The 12,956-nt window shown below is 39.6% G+C and overlaps 1 protein-coding gene across 2 annotated transcripts in view; it reads left to right on the forward strand.

Moving 5' to 3' along the window:
• Positions 1-7,232: 7,232 nt before the first annotated feature.
• ATP8B4 (ATPase phospholipid transporting 8B4 (putative)) overlaps positions 7,233-12,956 on the forward strand; it is a 287,386-nt gene continuing 281,662 nt past the window's right edge. For both annotated transcript variants that reach the window (XM_024761880.1, XM_024761893.1), the window contains exon 1: positions 7,233-7,355. The gene's annotated coding sequence lies outside the window, so the exon portion shown is untranslated. The remainder of the gene's footprint in view (positions 7,356-12,956) is intronic.

A 12,956-nucleotide genomic window follows, 5' to 3' on the forward strand; every position in this document is an offset into this window, starting at 1 on the left:
TTTTTTCTTGTTTCTTGAGGTAGGCTTGTATTGCTATAAACTTCCCTCTTAGAACTGGTTTTGATGCATCCCATAGGTTTTGGATTGTCGTGTTTTTGTTGTCATTTGTCTCTAGGTATTATTTTATTTCCTTTTCGATTTCTTCACTGATCTCTTCGTTACTTAGTAGTGTATTGTTTAGTCTCCATTGGTTTGTGTTTTTTATGATTTTTTCCTGTAATTGATTTCTAATCTCATAGCTTTGTGGTCAGAAAAGATGCTTGATATGATTTCAATTTTCTTAAATTTACTGAGGCTTGATTTGTGACCCAAGATGTGATCTATCCTGGAGAATGCTCCACGTGCACTTGAGAAGAAAGTGTAATATGCTGTTTGGGGATGGAATGTCCTATAAATATAAATTAAATCTCTCTGGTCTATTGTGTCATTTAAAGCTTGTGTTTCCTTATTAATTTTCTGTTTGGATGATCTGTCCATTGGTGTAAGTGAGGTGTTAAAGTCCCCCACTATTGTGTTACTGTCTATTTCCTGTTTTATAGCTGTTAGCAGGTGCCTTACGTATTGAGGTGCTCCATGTTTGGTGCATATATATTTATAATTGTTATATCTTCTTGTTGGATTGATCCTTTGATCATTTATTTTAAAGTCTATTTTACCTGAAATCATTTCAGTCTGTATGTGTCCCTAGGTCTGTAGTGGGTCTCTTGTAAACAGCATATAAATGGGTCTTATTTTTGTATCCATTCAGCGAGCCTGTGTCTTTTGGTTGGAGCATTTAATCCATTCACCCTTAAGGTAATTATTGATATTTATGTTCCTATGACCATTTTCTTAATTGTTATGGGTTTGTTTTTGTAGGTCCTTTTCTTCTCTTGTGTTTCCCACTAACAGAAGTTCCTTTAGCATTTTCTGTAGAGCTGGTTTTGTGGTGCTGAATTCTCTTTGCTTTTGCTTGTCTGTAAAGCTTTTGATTTCTCCATCGAATCTGAATGAGATCATTGCTGGGTAGACTAATCTTGGGTGTAGCTTCTTCCCTTTCATCACTTTAAATATATCATGCCACTCCCTTCTGGCTTGTAGAGTTTCTGTTGAGAAATCAGCTGTTAACCTTATGGGAGTTCCCTTGTATGTTATTTGTCATTTTTCCCTGTTGTTTTCAGTAATTTTTCTTTGTGTTTAGTTTTTGTCAATTTGATTACCATGTGTCTTGGTATGTTTCTCCTTGGGTTTATCCTGTCTGGGACTCTGCTTCCTCGACTTGGGTGGCTATTTCCGTTCCCATGTTAGGGAAGTTTTCGATTCTAATCTGTTCAAATATTTTCTCAGGTCCCTTCTCTCTCTCTTCTCCTTCTGGGACCCCTATAATGTGAATGTTGTTGCGTTTAATGTTGTCCCAGAGGTCTCTTAGGCTGTCTTCATTTCTTTTCATTTTTTGTTCTTTATTCTCTTCCATGCAGTGAATTCCACCATTCTGTCTTCCAGGTCACTTATCTGTTCTTCTGACTCAGTTATTCTGCTATTGATTCCTTCTAGTGTATTTTTCGTTTCATTTATTGTCTTGTTCATCTGTTTGTTCTTTAGTTCTTCTAAGTCTTTACTAAACTTTTCTTGTATCTTCTCGATCTGTGCCTCCATTCTGTTTCTAAGATCTTAGATCATCTTTACTATCATTACTCTGAATTCTTTTTCAGATAGATTGCCTATCTCCTCTTCATTTAGTTGTTCTTCTAGGTTTTTATCTTGCTCCTTCATCTGCAACATATTACTTTGTCATCTGATTTTGTCAAACTTACTGTGTTTGTGATTTCCCTTTTGCCTGCTGCAAGATCGTAGTTCCTGTTGCTTCTGGTGTCTGCCCCCTGCTGGATGAGGTTGGTCCAGAGGCTTGTGCCATTATCCCCTTGATAGGGGGTTTGATTCGTGTTGTGTTGATAAGAGCCTGCCCTAGATATTGAGTGGGGCCTCCCCCTTTTCTCTGTGGTTATCACTGCCCTGTCAGGTGCAGGGTCTGCTCCCTAGTTGTTGGAGTAGAGGTCCCCAGATCTGTTTCTTAGCTGTGTTTCTGATCTGCAGTGTGAGGTAGGCCGGATTGGAGCACTGACACTGGGAGAGCAGCCACTGAGCATTTCTCCACTGGAGCTGTTCACCCATGATTGTTCTCCATTGTGTCCCCTTTCGCCCATTGTGTGGGTTCACAAAATATACTATTGCCGGAACTGCTCTCAGTCCTACCTTAACTGTGGGTACACTAGCAAACAGCCCTGGTGACTCTCAGGCATTGTTCTCACCCGGCCAGTGGCACAGGTCCACTGAAGTTAGGTCCCATGACTGCAGTCATTTTGCACCTGAACTCACTGTGGGAGCTATGTAGGCAGCTTGAACTCTGGTCTGGCCCTACCCCCATGTGTATGTGCCCACAGAGCCCACAGCTACTAAAGCCAGACCTGTGAAAGGGGGTTTGACTGGTGTTGTGGTGACCAGAGCCTGAACTGCATATTGAGTGCGGCCTGAAATTCTGTTCAAAGAATTTATACTGAAACAAATCGTTATGTGAATATAAGTTTCCTAAGACAGAAATCAATGGACAGATTTTTCCTTGAGTTTTAATTATGTTGCTTTAAAAATGGCGTAAGTTAAATTATATTCCAGAATTTTTCAGTTAGTCTTATTTGCAACACCTACTAGAAAATTGTATGTGGCTGAGATCGTCACTCTTGCAGAATAGCAGTCTCTGTAATACTTCATGTCATATTCAAATGAATGTTTTCAGCTCTTGCAAACCTTTCAAAATTATTTTAGATTTCTACAAAGTATGCTTTTCAATATATAGTTCTGTTTTACTGACATGTTGATAAAACTAAATGTTAACCAATACTCTCCTCCAACTACATACTACGTTTCCTTTCCATTTCCTTAGACAATTTAAACCAGCAGTCTTCCTTCTTCTTTCTCTTCCCTCTCATGCAGTCTTTCTTGGATGATAACATACTTATTGATGCTCTAGTGCACTTATCAATCTCCTCACAATTTTTGATAACACTTCTTGACTCTTGTTCTCTCTTTTCACTTTCTTCTATAGCTTGACAATAGCCTGGATCTGATCACCTCTTGGGACTTCTATCTAAAGTCCTGGAACTTAGTGTTCCTGAACACATTCTGGTGACATTGCATCAAGCCTATATTATCATATCTATTAGCATGCTTTTTAAAAAAACTTTTTATTTTATATTTGAGTATAGTTGATTAACAATGTGTTAGTTTCAGGTGTACAGCAAAGTGATTCAGTTATATATATACATGTATCTATTCTTTTTCAAATTCTTTTGCCATTTAGGTTGTTACATAATATTGAGCAGAGTTTCCTGTGCTATCCAGTAGGTCCTTGTTGGTTATCCATTTAAAATATAGCAGTGTGTACATGTCAATCCCAAACTCCCTAACTACCCCTTCCCGCCAGGAAATCATATATGTGGAAACTAAAAAGAAATGATACAAATGAACTTACTTACAAAACGGAAATAGACTCACAGACTTAGAGAACAAACTTATGGTTACCATATATACTTTTTTTTTTAACATCTTTATTGGAGTATAATTGCTTTACAATGGTGTGTTAGTTTCTGCTTTATAACAAAGTGAATCAGTTATACATATACATATGTTCCCATATCTCTTCCCCCTTGCGTCTCCCTCCCTCCCACTCTCCCTATCCACCCCCTCTAGGTGGTCACAGAGCACAGAGCTGATCTCCCTGTGCTATGCGGCTGCTTCCCACTAGCTATCTATTTTACGTTTGGTAGTGTATATATGTACCATATATACTTATAATTTTTCACATTTTAGAATTATTTTTTATTTACTTACACAAAATATTTTAAATTTCCCTTTATGTGGTTCTGCCAAATCACTTTTGGCTGAATAGAAATATTGTCCTGTTGGCACAAGGCCCCAGATTTCAAGGATGTTCCAAATGACTGACCAAACATTTTGTATGCTGAGTGCACCTGAGGGCACCTATCAGGCAGAGAAGGCAAAAAGAAAAGAATGGCTGGAGAGGGAAAGTAGGGAGGAAAATACGCCTTGAGAAAGCATTTAATAAAATTTCCACTAGATGGCAGTAACACTCCAGGAATAAGGTTCCTAAGTCCCCAGAAGGGAATAAACCTACTAGGAAGGAACTGTGGAGCATGCCTGGTACTGTCTCCTGCCTAGTGCAGAAATCTTTTAAATGGATATGCTCTTCAGATCATACCAATTTAACTTAAAAAAAAAAATCTCATTCTCAATCCTGTTCATCTTTCAGTAATCTAATATTATCCCCTCCCCCCCAAAAAAAGATTGAGAGAAAGAGAGAGAGAGAGAGACTATGCCCCTGAATCAATCTATAGGTTATCTCAAATCAGACAAGATGCTATGGAGGGCAAATATTAAAAAAAGTTAAGATTCAGTAGAATGTATTTTATACCTAAAGTTAATTAAAATTTCTTTACTAAAAGTGTCTTAACCCCTTTATTCTTAGTTCAATTTTTGTTTGATCCTGATTTTAAAAACAAGTAAAAAAATAGACAAAATTGAAAAGTAAACTAAATTGCAAGATTCATTCTAACTCAGATTAGGAACTGGCAAATATTTTCAGGAATTATAGAGGTAATACCGTACCCCTGAGTAATTCAGCCAAATCTTGCAAAAAGTACTATTTAGTATCAGTTATGGTCTTTTGTGACTCTGTTAGGCTAGAGGAGCTAAGTATCTTCCATTTGCAGGCTCATCCCTGCAGTCATACAAATGTAGAGTTAGTCTTACTGCCAAAAGCCACTTATTTGCAAGCTTGCGAGCAGGCCTGGAGACTCCGTGCCAGGTGCCAAGCTGCAGGACCCCCTACTCTTCATCCTGTTCTTTCACTGCGTTCTACTTGCTAGCTGGCTACTGAGGTTCATACGTGGATTCATGATAGCCCTGACTGGGCTGATGCATGAGGGACCCTAATTCGAGGGAGTGGCAATACAATCCCCAGAAGTGACCCAGCAAGGCCAAGCACAATATTACATGAATATGGTGTAATATGATGTGGAACCAACTGTTCCCGTAAGTATAGAGGAGAGGAGTGATCGCATCCCCTGGGACCAGTCAGAGGGGCTTCCAGGAGTAGGTGAGCCTTGAAAAAGGTGCTGAAAGAAATAGTAGTTATGAATTGTGTGTTGGGGAAAGGTAGGCACTGTGGATAGGAGGAAAGGTGTAAAAAGTATAGATAATTGCAAATCATGCCATCTATATCACAGCATTCTTTCATGCCAAAATGAAGAAAAACATGACTTAAGTGCAAATACAAAAATCTATCATGTTCAGTAGAATTATTTGATAAGGTCTTTCACTTTTCCCCTCCTTTGCGTTTCTACCACCAACATTGTAGGCTTTCCTACTAGCTTTATATACGATTAATCCATTACCTTTACTATATATTTATGTCTACCAGTAATCAAGGGGCATCTCCTGGGCCCCTTGTTGCAGAAACCTGAGCACCAGATGTACAAACTAGGGCACCAAATGTATGTAAAAGCTCCTGTCCCAGAGATACTGATTCTCTGGAGCATGGCTGGGGGAGAGCATGAAGACAGTGCCTGCCTCCATAGTCTCTGGAAAGGATGGCCGTCAGCCCTCAGGTGTATGTTTAATTAGAAGCTGGCCTCTCAGGCTGCATTTATAATGATAAGGTAATACGCCACTTTCACGGAAGGACTGAACTCTGGGTCTGTTTCCTCTTGTGCCCTGGGGGTGGTGGCTGTTTAAGAACTCTTCTTTTCTTGGTTACAGACCTGTGGCACCCATAGGTGTAAGCCAGTTGGCCACCCTCTGGTGTCCCCTGGTAGCAGCCACAAAAACTGGAGTGCCAAAAATATAAGCTCCTTTCTAGGAGAAACCAGGGAATTGGGGGAAGGCAGAGGGAGAGTGCAAAGATGGTGTCCACTGGCCTCTAGTTGTGTGCCAGACCAGAAGCCTGCCCCTAGGCCAAAGCTCCAGGACAAGCAAATAGGCCTCCTTCACAGGAGGACTAGGGTGTGTTTCAGTCTGCTGTCTGTGCAGTGCCCTGGGGGTGGTAGGCTGCCAAGAACAGTCTCTCCCATGGTTCTAGTCCTGTGAGACCCAGGATCGAAAGCCCCCTACCCTCCAGAGCCAGGTGATCAAGCGGAATCCCCTGGCGGCAGCCATAAAAACTGGGCCACAGACGCGTGTAAAAGCTCCCCTGCAAGAGATACTGGTGCTCTGGAGCGCGGAGCGGGGAGTGTGAAGACGGTGCCCTCCTGCTGCAATGAGGCAGAGAGAGCGCATACAGATGGTGCCTGCTGGGAAAAGAAAGAGAACAACAACAACCAAAGGACGGAGCTCACTGGCTAGAGTGAGGCCGAGGTAGAGCCTCAGGACGATGCCCACGAGCCAGCAGGCTCTCAGCTGTGCTAAATTAGATGCCTGCTCTTCAGGCCGATGCTTTAGTGTTAGCAAGTGAGCCTCATTCGCACGAGGTCTGGGCGCCTCGTGACTGGGGCCTCCAGGGGGGTCCGAGCCCACGGGGCCTTTAAGAGCTGCTTCTCGTCATTTCCCCTGCAGCCTTGTGGGATTCCGTGACCTCGCTTGGTTTTCAAAGCTAGATATTTTGGGGCTCGGTTCTCAGGCGCAAATCTTAAAAGCTGGGGTGCCTGATAGGGGTCTCAAACCCTCACTCCTCAGGGGAAGCCCGGGGTCTGAGTTCCCTCCTGATTGTGGGCTGCTGCATCAGGGGTGGGATTTATGGCAGGATTGCATCCTAGGCCCTCCGGCCCACTTCTGTGTGGGCCTTCCCTACTTTGCCTGGTGTGTAGGAGTTGTTAGGCGGTTTTTAGTTTTTATTTTGTTTGTTTGTTTGTTTTTGAGAGATAGTTGTTTCAGGTATAGCTACAGAATCAGTGTGTCTCCTGGGAGGGGGTGAGCCCAGCATCCTCCTACATCGCCATCTTGACACCATCAGCTCTTTACTATTGAAATTCCCACCTGGCTCATCTCTCTGATGGGAATCCAGAACCATGGACCAGGATTGTGAAGGGAAGACCTGGGAGAGTCTGGAACCTTTATCTCTCCCACAATGTTTGTTGCCTTTCCCCACCCCCCTCTTTTGTAGCAGTCATCAGTTAACATCCCTTAAAAGGGAAGCAGCCTGTGTGCTTATGATCTACAGGGACAGCAAAGCAGGAAGAGGAAGAGGAGAGGGCTGCTTTGCTGCAGCTGATTTTCAGAGAAGGGCAGAACTCCAAGGGCTGAGGCAGAGGGAGGCAGCTTTTGGAAAAAGGGAAAAGAAAATGAGAGGAGGAGGACCCAGGGAGCAGGTATGAGCCAAAAGTGTCCAGGGGCTCACAGATACTGGGGTGGAGATTTCTGACCCATAGTTCCTTCCATGGTGGAGTTCTAGAAGAAGCTGGTGGCTTTTTGCTCTTTTGAGGACGGTCTGTCTGCAAGAGATCAGTCCTTTTGTAAAACATTCTCAGTTAATACTTCCCAAAGCTGTCTGCACATTAGAATTACCTTAAGAACTTTATTTTTATTTTATTTTACTTTTCCCAGAAAGGGAGCATGGGAGTGAATTTATCTTAGAACTTGCATGTCTGAAAGGTCTTTGATCTCTCTTTCACATGGTGGGCCATTTGGCTGGACATAGACTTCTTTTTTTTTTTATTGAGATATAGTTGATTTACAATATTAGTTTCAGGTGTACAACATAGAAATACAAATTTTTTATAGGTTATACTCCATTTAAAGTTATTATAAAATATTGGCTATGTTCCCTGTGTTGTACAATATATACTTGGATATTATTCCTTTTATACATAGTAGTTTGTTCCTCTTAATTCCCTACCCCTATCTTGCCCCTCCCCCCAACCCTCTCCCCACTGGTAACCACCAATTTTTTCTCTATATCTGTGAGTCTGTTACTTTTTGTAAGATTCATTAGTTTGCTGTATTTTTTAGATTCCACTTATATGTGATATCATACAGTATTTGTTTTTCTCTGACTTATTTCACTAAGCATAATACCCTCTAAGTCCATCCACGTTGTTGCAAATGGCAAACTTTCATTCTTTTTTGAGGTTGAGTAGTATTCCAATGTATGTATGTGTGGGTGTGTGTATAGATATATAAAATCTCACATCTTCTTTATCCATTCATCTGTTGATGGACAGGTAGGTTGCTTCCATATCTTGGCTACTGTGAATAGTCCTACTATGAACATAGGGGTGCATTTATCTTTTTGAATTAGTGTTTTCATTTTTTTCAGATATATACCCAGGAGTGGAATTGCTGGGTCATGAGATAGCTCTATTTTTAGTGTTTTGAGGAATATCCATACTATTTTCCACAGTGGCGGCACCAATTTACATTCCTACCAACAGTGTATGAGGGTTCCTTTTCTCCACATCCTTACCAACACTTGTAAATTGTGTTCTTGTTGATAATAGTCATCCTGAGAGGTGTAAGGTGATATCTTATTGTGGTTTTAATTTGTATTTCTCTGATGATTAATGATGTTGAGCATCTTTTCAGGTGCCTGTTAGCCATCTGTATGTCTTCTTTGGAGAAATGTCTATTCGGGTCTTCTGCCCATTTTTTTTTTTAATATTGAGTTGTATGAGCTGTTTATGTATTTTGGATATTAACTGCTTATCACTCATATCATTCGCAAATATCTTCTCCCATTCAGTAAGTTGTCTTCAGTTTTGTCATGTTTTCCTTTGCTGTGCAAAAGCTTTTAAATTTAATGAGGTCCCATATGTTTATTTTTCTTTTGTTTCCTTTGCTTTAGGAGACCAGATCCAAAAAATATTGCTATGGTTTATGTCAGAGTGTTCTGCGTATGTTTTCCTCTAAGAATTTTATGGTTTCAGGTCTTACATTTAGGTCTTTAATCCATTTTGAGTTTATTTTTGTATATAAACGTCTGTATTCTCTAACAAGAGAATGTTCTAATTTCATTCCTTTACAGGGAGCTGTCCAGGTTCCCCAGCACCACTTTTTGAAGAAACTGTCTTTTCTCCATTGTATATTCTTGCCTCTTTTGTCATAGATTAATTGACCATAAGCGTGTGGCTTTATTTCTGGGCTTTCTATCCTGTTGCATTGATCTATGTGTCTGGTTTTGTGCCTGTACCATATTGTTTTGATTACTGTAGCTTTGTAGTGTAGTCGGAAGTCAGGGAGCATAATTCCTTCAGCTCTGTTCTTCTTTCTCAAAATTGTTTTGTCTACTTGGGGTCTTTTATGGTTCCATACAAATTTTAGAATTATTTATTCAGGTTCTGTGAAAAACTTGACAGGGATTGCACTGAATCTGCAGATTGCCTTGCATAGTATGGTCATTTTAACAATATTTGTTCTTCCAATCCATGAACACAGTATATGCTTCCATTTGTGTTATCTTCCATTTCTTTCGTAAGTGTCTTATAGTTTTCTGAGCATAGGTCTTTTCCCTCCTTAGGTATGTTTATTCCTAAATATTTTATTCTTTTTGATGTGATGGTAACTGAAACTGTTTTCTTAATTTCTCTTTCTGGTAGTTTGTTGTTAGTGTATAGAAATGCAACAGATTTCTATATATGAATTTTGTATCCTGCAACTTAACCAAGTTAGTCAATGAACGCTAGTAGTTTTTTTTTTTTAAACATCTTAATTGGAGTATAATTGCTTTACAATGGTGTGTTTGTTTCTGCTTTATAACAAAGTGAATCAGTTATACATATACATATATGCCCATATCTCTTCCCTCTTGCATCTCCTTCCCTCCTACCCTCCCTATCCCAACCCTCTAGGTGGTCACAGAGCACCGAGCTAATCTCCCTGTGCTATGCAGCTGCTTCCCACTAGCTATCTATTTTATATTTGATAGTGTACATATGTCCATGCCACTCTCTCACTTTGTCCCAGCTTACCCTTCCCCCTCCCCATATCCTCAAGTCCATTCTCTAGTAGGCCTGCACCTTTATTCCCATCTTGCCTCTAGGTTCTTCATGACCTTTTTATTTCTTTTCTTGGATTCCATATATATGTGTTAGCGTACGGTATTTGTTTTTCTCTTTCTGACTTACTTCACTCTGTATGACAGACTCTAGGTCCATCCACCTCACTACAAATAACTCAATTTCCTTTCTTCTTATGGCTGAGTAATATTCCATTGTATACATGTGCCACATCTTCTTTATCCATTCGTCTGTTGATGGACACTTAGGTTGCTTCCATGTCCTGGCTATTGTAAATAGAGCTGCAATGAACATTGTGGTACATGACTCTTTTTGAATTATGGTTTTCTCAGGGTATATGCCAAGTAGTGGGATTGCTGGGTCATATGGTAGTTCTATTTTTAGTTTTTTAAGGAACCTCCATACTGTTCTCCATAGTGGCTGTATCAATTTACATGCCCACCAACAGTGAAAGAGGGTTCCCATTTGTCAGTTGCTTCATTTGCAAATATTTTCTGCCATTCTGAGGGTTGTCTTTTCGTCTTGTTTATGGTTTCCTTTGCTGTGCAAAAGCTTTGAAGTTTCATTTGGTCCCGTTTCTTTATTTTTGTTTTTATTTCCATTTCTCTATGAAGTGGATCTAAAAGGATCTGGCTGTTGTTTATGTCATAGAGTGTTCTGCCTATGTTTTCCTCTAAGAGTTTAACAATGTCTGGCCTTACATTTAGGTCTCCGATCCATTTTCAGTGTATTTTTGTGTGGTGTTAGGGAGTGTTCTAATTTCATTATTTTACATGTAGCTCTAATTTCATTATTTTACACCTTATTTTACATGTAGCTGTCCAGTTTTCCCAGCACCATTTATTGAAGAAGGTGTCTTTTCTTGCTTCCGTTATCAAAGATAAGGTGACCATATGTGCGTGGGTTTATCTCTGGGCTTTCTATCCTGTTCCATTGATCTATATTTCTGTTTTTGTGCCAGTACCATACTGTCTTGATTACTGTAGCTTTGTAATATAGTCTGAAGTCAGGGAGCCTGATTCTCCCAGCTCCATTTTTCTTTCTCAAGATTGCTTTGGCTATTTGGGGTCTTTTGTGTTTCCATACAAATTGTGAGATTTTTTGTTCTAGTTCTGTGAAAAATGCCATTGGTAGTTTGATAGGGATTGCATTGAATCTGTAGATTGCTTTGAGTAGTATAGTCATTTTCACAATATTGATTCTACCAATCCAAGAACGTGGTATATCTCTCCATCTATTTGTATCATCTTTAATTTCTTTCATCAGTGTTTTATAGTTTTCTGCATATACATCTTTTGTCTCCTTAGGTAGGTTTATTCCTATATATTTTATTCTTTTTGTTGCAATGGTAAATGTGAGTGTTTTCTTAATTTCACTTTCAGATTTTTCATCATTAGTGTACAGGAATGTCAGAGATTTCTGTGCATTAATTTTGTATCCTGCTACTTTACCAAATTCATTGATTAGCTCTAGTAGTTTTCTGGTAGCATCTTTAGGATTCTCTATGTATAGTATCATGTCATCTGCAAACAGTGACAGCTTTACTTCTTCTTTTCCGATTTGGATTCCTTTTATTTCCTTTTCTTTTCTGATTGCTGTGGCTAAAACTTCCAAAACTATGTTGAATAAGAGTGGTAAGAGTGGGCAACCTTGTCTTGTTCCTGATCTTAGTGGAAATGCTTTCAGTTTTTCACCATTGAGGATGATGTTGGCTGTGGGTTTGTCCCATATGGCCTTTATTATGTTGAGGAAAGTTCCCTCTATGCCTACTTTCTGGAGGGTTTTTATCATAAATGGGTGTTGAATTTTGTCAAAAGCTTTCTCTGCATCTATTGAGATGATCATATCATCATTTTTCTCATTCAGTTTGTTAAAATGGTGTATCACGTTGATTGATTAGCATATATTGAAGAATCCTTGCATTCCTGGGATAAACCCCACTTGATCATGGTGTATGATCCTTTTCATGTGCTGTTGGATTCTGTTTGCCAGTATTTTGTTGAGGATTTTTGCTTCTATGTCCATCAGTGACATTGGCCTGTAGTTTTCTTTCATTGTGACATCTGTATCTGGTTTTGGTGTCAGGGTGATGGTGGCCATGTAGAATGAGTTTGGGAGTGATCTTCCATCTGCTATATTTTGGAAGAGTTTGAGAAGGATAGGTGTTAGCTCTTCTCTAAATGTTTGATAGAATTCGCCTGTGAAGCCATCTGGTCCAGGGCTTTTGTTTATTGGAAGACTTTTAATCACAGTTTCAATTTCAGTGCTTGTGATTGGTCTGTTCATATTTTTTATTTCTTCCTGGTTCAGTCCCGGAAGGTTGTGCATTTCTAGGAATTTTTCCATTTCTTCCAGGTTGTCCATTTTATTGGCATATTGTTGCTTGTAGTAGTCTTTCATGATCCTCTGTATTTCTGCTGTGTCAGTTGTTACTTCTCCATTTTTCATTTCTAATTCTATTGATTTGAGTCTTCTCCCTTTTTTTCTTGATAAGTCTGGCTAATAGTTTATCAATTTTCTTTAACTTCTCAAAGAACCAGCTTTTAGTTTTATTGATGTTTGCTATTGTTTTCTTCATTTCTTTTTCATTTATTTCTGATCTGATCTCTATGATTTCTTTCCTTCTGCTCACTTTGGGGCTCTTTTGTTCTCCTTTCTCTAATTGATTTAGGTGTACAGTTAGGTTGTTTATTTGAGACATTTCTTGTTTCTTAAGGTAGGATTATATTGCTATAAACTTCCCTCTTGGAACTGTTTTTGCTGCATTCCATAGGTTTTGGGTCATCCTGTTTTCATTGTCATTTGTTTCTAAGTATTTTTTGATTTCCTCTTTGATTCCTTCAGTGATCTCTTGGTTATTAAGTAGTGTATTCTTTTTTTTTTTTTTGGCAGTACGCGGGCCTCTCACTGTTGCGGCCTCTCCCGTTGTGGAGCACAGGCCCAGCGGCCATGGCTCAC

This window comes from Neophocaena asiaeorientalis, unplaced genomic scaffold (genome assembly GCF_003031525.2).
Source record: "Neophocaena asiaeorientalis asiaeorientalis breed wild unplaced genomic scaffold, Neophocaena_asiaeorientalis_V1.1 scaffold111, whole genome shotgun sequence".
In the NCBI taxonomy this organism is placed as follows: Eukaryota; Metazoa; Chordata; class Mammalia; order Artiodactyla; family Phocoenidae; genus Neophocaena; species Neophocaena asiaeorientalis.